An 8,524-nucleotide genomic window follows, 5' to 3' on the forward strand; every position below is an offset into this window, starting at 1 on the left:
CATAGTGAATCACAGAATGGTTGAGGTTGGAAGGAACCTCTGGAGACCATCTAGTCCAACCCCCCCTGCTCAAGCAGGGTCACCTACAGCATGTTAGACAGGATCACGTCCAGGCAGGTTTTGAATATCTCCAGAGAAGGAGACTCCACAACCTCTCTGGGCAACCTGTTCCAGTGCTCTGTCAAAACAGTCCCCAGCCCAGGCACCACTGGGAGTCGAACCCAGGACCTCCTGTTTACTAGACAGGYGCTTTAACCAGCTAAGCCATGGTGCCCTGCTAAAGAATATTGACACTAGTGTTATATGATAATATTCTTGTYCTGTTTTTGTTACGTTGGCCAGGCTGTYATGTTTTTGTGCACAAACCAGTTCATTTTCATTCTAATTCTGAGTAATTAAACATGTCATTTTGTTCTGGTTGCTATGTTAATAGCAAGTCAGTTTCAGAGCATATGTCAAGTAAGAGAATGACTTTCCAGTTCCTCATCACCTTTTCTGTTCATTTTTCTCCTCTAATGCAAAAATCTTTGACATCTTTCTCCCCCGTTAGTCCAATGAACTGAGTTTTGGTTCTCTTTCTGCAGTAAGGTCTGATGTTTTAGGTGRGGTTTAGTTAGAGACTGGGAATTTATACCTGATGTCACTATCYGATTTAGGGATAATTTCCAACCCTTTCATTTACAAAGCAGTACGGTGGGTCTGTGTGCTTGCAGTCTGGTAAGAGCTGGGCCATTAAGATGGTCGGGGGACTGGAGAAACTGATGTACAGGAAAAGGCTAAAGGTCGAAGGCTTGTTTAGCCCGGAGAAGAGAAGCCTAAGTGGGGGGATCTCACTGTACTTCTGTAAGATGGTAATAGGGAGGATATACCAGACTTTCCTAAGAGATTTAAGGCAAAAAGACTAGAGGTAATAGTCAGAAGTTGCAACAAGGGAAATTTTGAMTGGACAGAAGGGAAATAAAATCATAATGAGAAATTAAGCACTGGATCAGATGCCCAGAGAGGCTGTGGAATTTCTGGTTTTGGAGATTTTCAAGACTTAACTGGACAAGGCCCTGGGCAACCAGTAACTTTGAAATTAGCCCTTCTTTGAGAAGGAGGGCGATCTAGATGACCTCCAGAGGTCCTTTTCACTCTCAGCTATTCTGTGATTCTATGAAATCAGAGGGAAAGATCTGAAGGTTTCTGCCTGATCTCTAACTACAGTTCTAAGGATTTTACTCCTTGAAATTTGCAACTGTTAACATCATGTCAGTACATAGTTTTACGAAATAAAAGTGCTCAAATTACCTTGTGTGGGTGGAGGTAATCTGTGCAGCCTTGAACTGCAAAKAGTAATTAAAAAGGGTGGTAGCAGAATGTATCCTGGGCTAGAGCTCCTGCTATCTGCATTTCTCTGTGCTCTTTCTTTGCTGCATTGTGTACAAGTCCTAGTGCTACTTCAGCTGAAGGAAGGCAGGAAACAAGTAAACTTGCAAGACAATCATGAACTGCCTGTGATTGTGGTACTGATGCACCACTCAGACATGATTTTCAGCTGGTAAAAACGTACTTGCAGTTGAGCATTTGTAATTTGTAAGTGGCCAGACTCTGCTTTCTACGTCTTTGTGTTCATTCACATGGCTTCAAGTTTCAGGCCACTTCTAAATTTAGCTCTTGAACCTTTCCACAATGTTAGCAATACAGGTCCATCACAGKGCAAAGTAAGCCAAAGACATAGTTGCTTGATAACTGTTCCGTGATCCTTGTACATATATTTGATACTCAGAAAGTGGTAAATACACTTGGATGTCTTTCTGCCATGGTGATCTTGACACTGTGCTTGGATTGCAGCGTCAGCTGCAATCTGAATAGCAGTTTTTTGGAGCCTTTAATATCTGCTGAACCTGTTACAAGGTTCAGCCTTGTAATAGCACAGCCAGCACCTTAATGAACTGAGAGCTATCTTCGTCACCCACAGAACCTGCACTGTATTTTGTGCTACCCTCCCATGTTTGCTCCTGTGAGGGAGTAGAAGATACTGCAGGTTCTCCATATCTTACTGGATAGCTTGGGCTGCTGATGCTAGGTTTCCTGAAGGAAAGGAAGTCAGTTCTTGGGACTGGTGATGTTCAAATGGTCCAGTATCCGACAGGGTGGGGATGCCAAGACCAGAGCTGATTCAGCCATGCCTGTCCAAAAGTGCTGCCCTTTTTCTGGCTCAGGGCCATAGCTGTGCACAGAGTCCAGCAGCAATGGCCAAAGTATGTCTGTTGTCTCTTGCATATACCATCTACTCCACAACACCTCCCTCCCTGTCCACAAGTGTCATCCCCTTTCTGCCCTGTCTCTAAATCCTGCCCCTGGCTGACCCACCCATATGTCTCACTATGGCCAGCAGTGCACTGGGGTGTGGTGCTGGTGCCTGAGATGTACTTGGAGATCACGGACAAGCTGTGCTGAGGACTACACTTGACTCACTCATGTGATTGCTGCAGTGGCTTCGCCGTCATATGCTGGTGACAGCAGCAGAGACAGAGCTCCCTTTGTCCCCTTCTCGTGCAGCCAGTCATGCTCAGTATCCATGACTCTATCCACGTTTTGCTGACTCTAGCCATGCAGTCAGTAGAAAAACTGAAAAAGCAGTTAAGTTGGAGGAAGGCTCATAAAAGAAGTAGTCTTCTCCCAACTAGAACATGAAAATATGCCTGTGAAGTAAGTTTTAGAGTCTAAGCTTCAGGTCTAAATGAACTGCTACCCATGTAACAARAAAACAACCATTTTTCTGGTAATCTCAAAAGGTTGATACTGGTAGATGTAAGAACAGAACTCCTCTGTCATCTAAAGTGGTGATCTGCTTAGCCCAAAGGCTATGTGTATCAGCTGTCTGCTCTTGAGAAATCCATGAATATGTCTCAGTCCTTATAGTTGTTAACTGTAGTCTTTTTTGGATAGCAAAATTCCTAATGGGGGCAAATCTTGCCCCTMCTTTCAAAGGATTAATAGGATAAAAGTAAGTTAGTTCATGAGCTGGCTTTAAAAAGAACAGTGAGAATACACTGCTGATCTTAACTGTRTTGGAAAATGGTACCCTTAACAGCAGCATTTCTATGTGATGCTTAGAAGGCTATTTTTTACAAAAACATAGTGAAGAGGGTGCATTTCAAATAGAATAGATGTATTAAGCTGTCTCCCTTCAGAAAGTCCAGATCAAAGAATGTTTTTTTCTCTTAATAGCRTATCATGAGTGAATGTCAATATGGAATAAATTTTGTACATGTAGAGGGAGTGTTTTCATCAGTGTCACTGGTGTGTCAGAAAAATTAAAGAATATAGAAAATAAAAAACTTTATTTCTTGTCAGAAGACAAAGATTGCAGACATCAGAAGCCATTGGGTAGTTGCTGTTGGAGCCTACARCAAAACTAAAGAGTAACAGATAAAACTTTTCTAACTCAGGAGATCTTTTAAATCAAATGAGTAAACAACTGTTTTGGCAGTTGCTCCTTTAAGTGATCTGGAAGCCTATGTAAGACCTTAAAGGTTCTTGTTGTTTACTCTATCAGCTCTTTTTTTTTTTAGTAGAAATTCCTCTCCCTCTCTCTTTCTCTCTTTTTTCTCTTTCTCTCTCTCTCTTTCTCTTTTTAAAAATTAAAAGATAGTTCATTGCTACAGATTTCAGAAATGGCCAAGGAGGGAAGAGAAGTGGGTATGTGTTGAGATGTACCATTCTTACATGTAGGTTAGGCTCTGGATTGTAGTGTTTGTTAGTCAAGATGAATTGCTGTTGTCCTACTTCAGTGTCTTCAGAATGTATTTTATAAAGGTAGTCTATACCACAGTAGTGACGCGTTGTACTTGATAAAGCTAGATGTAAAGGATTAATTTTCTATTTTATGCATCTGTCTTTTTGTGTGTCTATGATAGATGACATGACAAGAGAGTCCTAAATGCACTCTGAATACTAAATCATTCATAAATGCCATTGATCAGCATTCACCTTTCAGGATGGTGAAAGCACGCGTTGCCTTGATCTCGCTGCTTCTCAGCAATGGGCTTAGATGAGAAATGGTGGAACAGTGCTAAGGCGCTCCGTGCTCCATGCTTCCAGGCATCAGATACGTTCACAGGACCGGAAGGAAATGTCATACCTCTCAGGTATCAACCTGGAATTCCTTACAGAGGAAAATTCAGGGTAGAATTTATWAGGAAATCTACAATAGAATATAAACAAAAAATCTGAGAAACAAAAGAAAAAAAGTAGGATTAAAATTACTTTTCTCTGATACTAGTTTGTCTTCAGGTGCTTTGTGTCGTGTACTTTCAAGCGTCCGCTGTTTCCTAGTTTTCAGGCTCTAGCAAATCTCATCATTAAGGAGCATTTTTTAATACTCAACCTAATGTTCCTTGTGTCATTTTGCATCAAAAATAACATTGCCTCACCAAATGTGATTAAATACCCACTTTATTTTTCCTCTTCTCCATCACTGGTGCTGTATTTTTCCCATTTTTTCTCTTGGAAGCAGATCTATTGTATCTATCATGGTCTGTGGGCTGTATAATTGTGTCAACCTTTGTGTACTATGTTGTAAGTTGTAACAAAACTTTTAAGACCTACCCCCTTTTGGTCCTGGCTAAAAATTTTTGAGAGCTTCTTGAAAATTCAGTCTGATGTCAGCAACTTTTAATGGGACATTTAAGAACTATTCTTGATATTTTTTGTTTTTTTCTTCTTAGGTAAAATGCTTCAGAAATTATCCATTTCAAAAATGCCCGAGAAGTTAAAAATATAGCCTTGCACCAGTGCTGTCCTTTTTCTGTTCCCTGGTGGTACTGAGCTCCATTGACAAGTGTTATCTGTTGAACTTCTGCTTTGTCTTTTTTTTAASTGGAAATGTTTGTTCCACTTCCCTCTTACTTCTTTCTTCTTTCCATGGCCTTCTCCCATCTCTGCTGTCTGCCTCTGAGAATAAGAGAAGTTTTCACCTACTGTGGTACCCAGTGAAGAGGACATACTTGAATATGGTTTGGATTAGGGAAGAGCAATGTGGCAGCTCCAGRTTAAATCTCTGGCCGGTCAAGGGTCTCTGGTAGATCTCAGGAGTTCCCAGTGTAGCATATGCCTCTGCTTTTGTGGCAGTGCAGACCTGGCYCTTTGGAAAATCCATGGCCATAGCCTAAAAATGAGATAGTGGATTCAGAAAACAACAGCTGATTTTGAGGTAGAACTCAATACATTTATGAAAAGTTATATAACATGGTGCCTAAGGACAGCATTTGATGACTCGAGAGGTCCCTTCCAGTCCTATGTTCCTAAATTTTCCTAAGCAATTCAAGCAAAAGAAGAAAATGTCAAWTTTAAGCAGTTTGTAACTCAGCTGAGCCCAAGTACAATTTAATGGGATAAAGAAAAGGCACTTCTTTAGCTTAAGGGCATTCTGTCTTCTGCATTTCAAAGGCCTGTGGCAAACCATAGTAGCTTGTCAAAAATAGTTGTAARAATCTTTTAGTTTTAGACATTATAAATCTGAGGCCTGCTAATAGCAATAATGTTTAATGTCTTTTTAAAAATTTCGGAATTAGAAAAGCTAACCTGGAGGAGGAGAAAAACAAGCTCCATTTTCATAATGTGTTGAGAGAAGGATTGGTGTAATCCATTTAAGTGAAAATGAATGCAATGATGTGAGTTATTTGTGGCCCAGCACTAGTCTGTAACAATTATATGTGCAGTACACAAGCATTGTGGAGAGGCTTGCTTGCACAAGAAATTGGAAGAGCTCTTCTTCATTAATTTGGTGGTAAAATGCTTCATACATTTTACAGAGAAATAATGTTACATATTCTAGGTCTGAACCATTGGTTCACAAGCTTAATTCTCCATGCCCATTACACAAATATCCTTTATTGACACATACTGCTTTYTACTGATTGGTAATGTTGTAGAACCCTGTAATAAGGCTGTGTTTAATACATAAGATATGTACTAAASCATGTTCTTGTTTGCAAGCTTTCCTTTCAGTATTTGGGATTTTTTTATGCACAAGTCTCAATAGAAACTCTTGCTCTGACCTAGATTAATTCCTAGAAGCAGAATACAAATTACTTTAAACTTGTGGATTAAGAGTCAGCTGATAAGGACAGTTGCTATTGCCTCTGCAGTTTGGCTGAGTTTCATRTGAGCCAAAGCCTCTCCGAGATGCAGTCCTCACCTGAAATCTTATGAGCAAAACCTATCTGAGAAATGACTAATCAGTGCATTTTCCTCCTAGCCTAATCACATTTCTCATGAATCAGCTAAACCTGCTCTGGGACTTCAGCAGCTATTTCTGGGTCCCTGAAGGGAGGTGGGGATTGCAGGAAGCTTGCAGCATTGCTCTGCTACTGCTAGCAAATTTATCAGTGTCAATGGTTTCCAGATTCTTAGTCTGAACATTGAAACTAGTAACAGCAAGTAGGACATTTTTCATCCAAAGTTTTTTTTTTAATAAATTGACTTTTCAATTAAATAACACTTTCAGGGTAGGAGAGGAAGAACTTTTTGTTGTTACAAATATTTCTTATTTTCTAATCTGTAAAGATACAAATATTCTCAATTTTGACAATCAAAACTATGTCTTGTACAGACTCCCCAAATTTTAATAAAATATTTTTATTTCCAGTTATAACTTTCTATGAGAGAAGAAATATGGCTTCCCAGCTGCCTTTCCTCTCTACTGTTTGGGTTTTCACAGGTGGAGTTTGTCTRGGAGGGTTTTGAATCCTTTACAGCTGCATTTGCTAAGTTTCTACCCATGTTCAGTTTTAGCTAACACTTACAAAGTTGCAATGCAAAAAAAAAAAAAAGCATTAGAAATTTAATTTCTATGTTGTTCTGTATTGTCGTATTGGCATATTCTGTAGTGAAAAGGCTAGCTTTTTTATATATTATATTTTTACATGAAAAATATGGCAATTTTCATCTAAACTGTGCTGAAAGAGCTCTGGCTTGTCCTTTAACATCCATTACAAAATATTAGAATTCTCCAAAGTGCAGGAGGATACTTTATGTTGCTAATGACTGACTGACCTTTTTATTAACACCACTTCGAAGACAGTTTAGTGGCTTGCCTCTTTAGTGAAATTAATATATTCAAGGGTTTCATTAATAAGTATTTTGAGTCATAGCTCTGCTTTAAAATATAATTAGATGTTACTCATAATGTTGCTTACACTCCAATATAATCTGTTTCTTCATATGAAAACTGGGTCTGTGTTGTAGCTGCAGTTCCATTCATTTTTTTATCCCTGAAGCCACATCTTGAAATCAGTGGGGCCACATCATTGCAACGGAGAAGTACTTGGCCTTGTCTGAGAGGCTCAGCCCTCCGCGCRTTGTTCTTACTGTAACTGGAAAACATGTGTCCCATTACTTCTGCAGTGGAAATGTCAAGTAAGATGTACACCATAAACTCCCCTCGTTGGAAGAAAGTGTAATGGCACACCGGGCCTCTTGAACGTACGATTGAGCTTGAGGAACGGCTGTCCATAGTGCTTGYTCCAGCTTGGTGATAAAATTCTTAGACCAAATACACATTAGACATTGGATGTTTCCTGGGACGAAACTTAAACTTTTCTCACTTTTCTCCCTAAAGTTGTGATATTTTGCTCCCCCCTTTTTTTTCCTTCCGTTCTCCAGTCTCAGCACCCTGTCTGAATCTCTGGTTAGAATCTGCCCTGTTGTATCCTCAGTGGTGCTTGCTGCTGCACCGATTTCTGCCCAAGTTCATGCGCACAATTTCTCACACACAAATGTTGGTCTTGTTTGGGAGCATCATCACTCATTTGTCTGCATGAGACAGGAAGACTCGTGCACCCAAGTGGATCTTGTGCCTGTCGGTTTAATCGCTTGCGGCTATTGGCTCCAGCACTCTGAGCCTGAAGTATTTGGCCATGAGAAGTGCATACAGTAGAATATGTTTGTGTGTGGTGTGTGTGTGTGTGTGTGTACATATATATATATATATATATATGTACATATATATATATATATGTACACACACACACATATATGTATATACATACACACACACACATATATATATACATATATATGTATATCCATCCATCTATGGTCCACTTGGAAGTTGATAACTAATTTCCTTACTGGTACGTGTAGTTTAGTCATCAGTTACAACAAAGATGTAATTTCTTTTAGATTGACTCCCAGTATTTTCAATGAAGGGTTACTTCTCATTAAGCAAGGTAAACTGATGATTCTGATCCACGGTKTCTCTCTTTCCTTTTGTGCTTGCTGAAATGATAATGCTCTGCATCCTACATCATAAACTCTTGCTCTGGAAGCTATAACAATGTCACGAGAAAGGCCAACTGCATTAAACTGTTATGGAACAGAGTTTTTGTTTAAGTCCACACCTTTTTGTTTTAAAGCTCACATGATGACATCAAAGATCAATAAACAGTTAACGTGTTATTTTTCCTTGGCGAGGAAAGAGCAGATAAGAACTGCTATAAAAAGCAATTGTACTTTTTCAATGGCTACAGCTTTG

General features: G+C 39.5%; 1 non-coding gene across 1 annotated transcript; it reads right to left on the bottom strand.

The window, feature by feature from the left end:
• Positions 1 to 200: 200 nt before the first annotated feature.
• TRNAT-AGU (transfer RNA threonine (anticodon AGU)) lies at positions 201 to 274 on the bottom strand. Its single transcript has one exon. It is a non-coding gene; the product is annotated as a tRNA-Thr (tRNA).
• Positions 275 to 8,524: the final 8,250 nt, after the last annotated feature.

The sequence above is a fragment of the Rhea americana genome, unplaced genomic scaffold, assembly GCF_003343005.1.
Source record: "Rhea americana isolate MKP2758 unplaced genomic scaffold, rheAme1 scaffold_24, whole genome shotgun sequence".
Taxonomy (NCBI): domain Eukaryota; kingdom Metazoa; phylum Chordata; class Aves; order Rheiformes; family Rheidae; genus Rhea; species Rhea americana.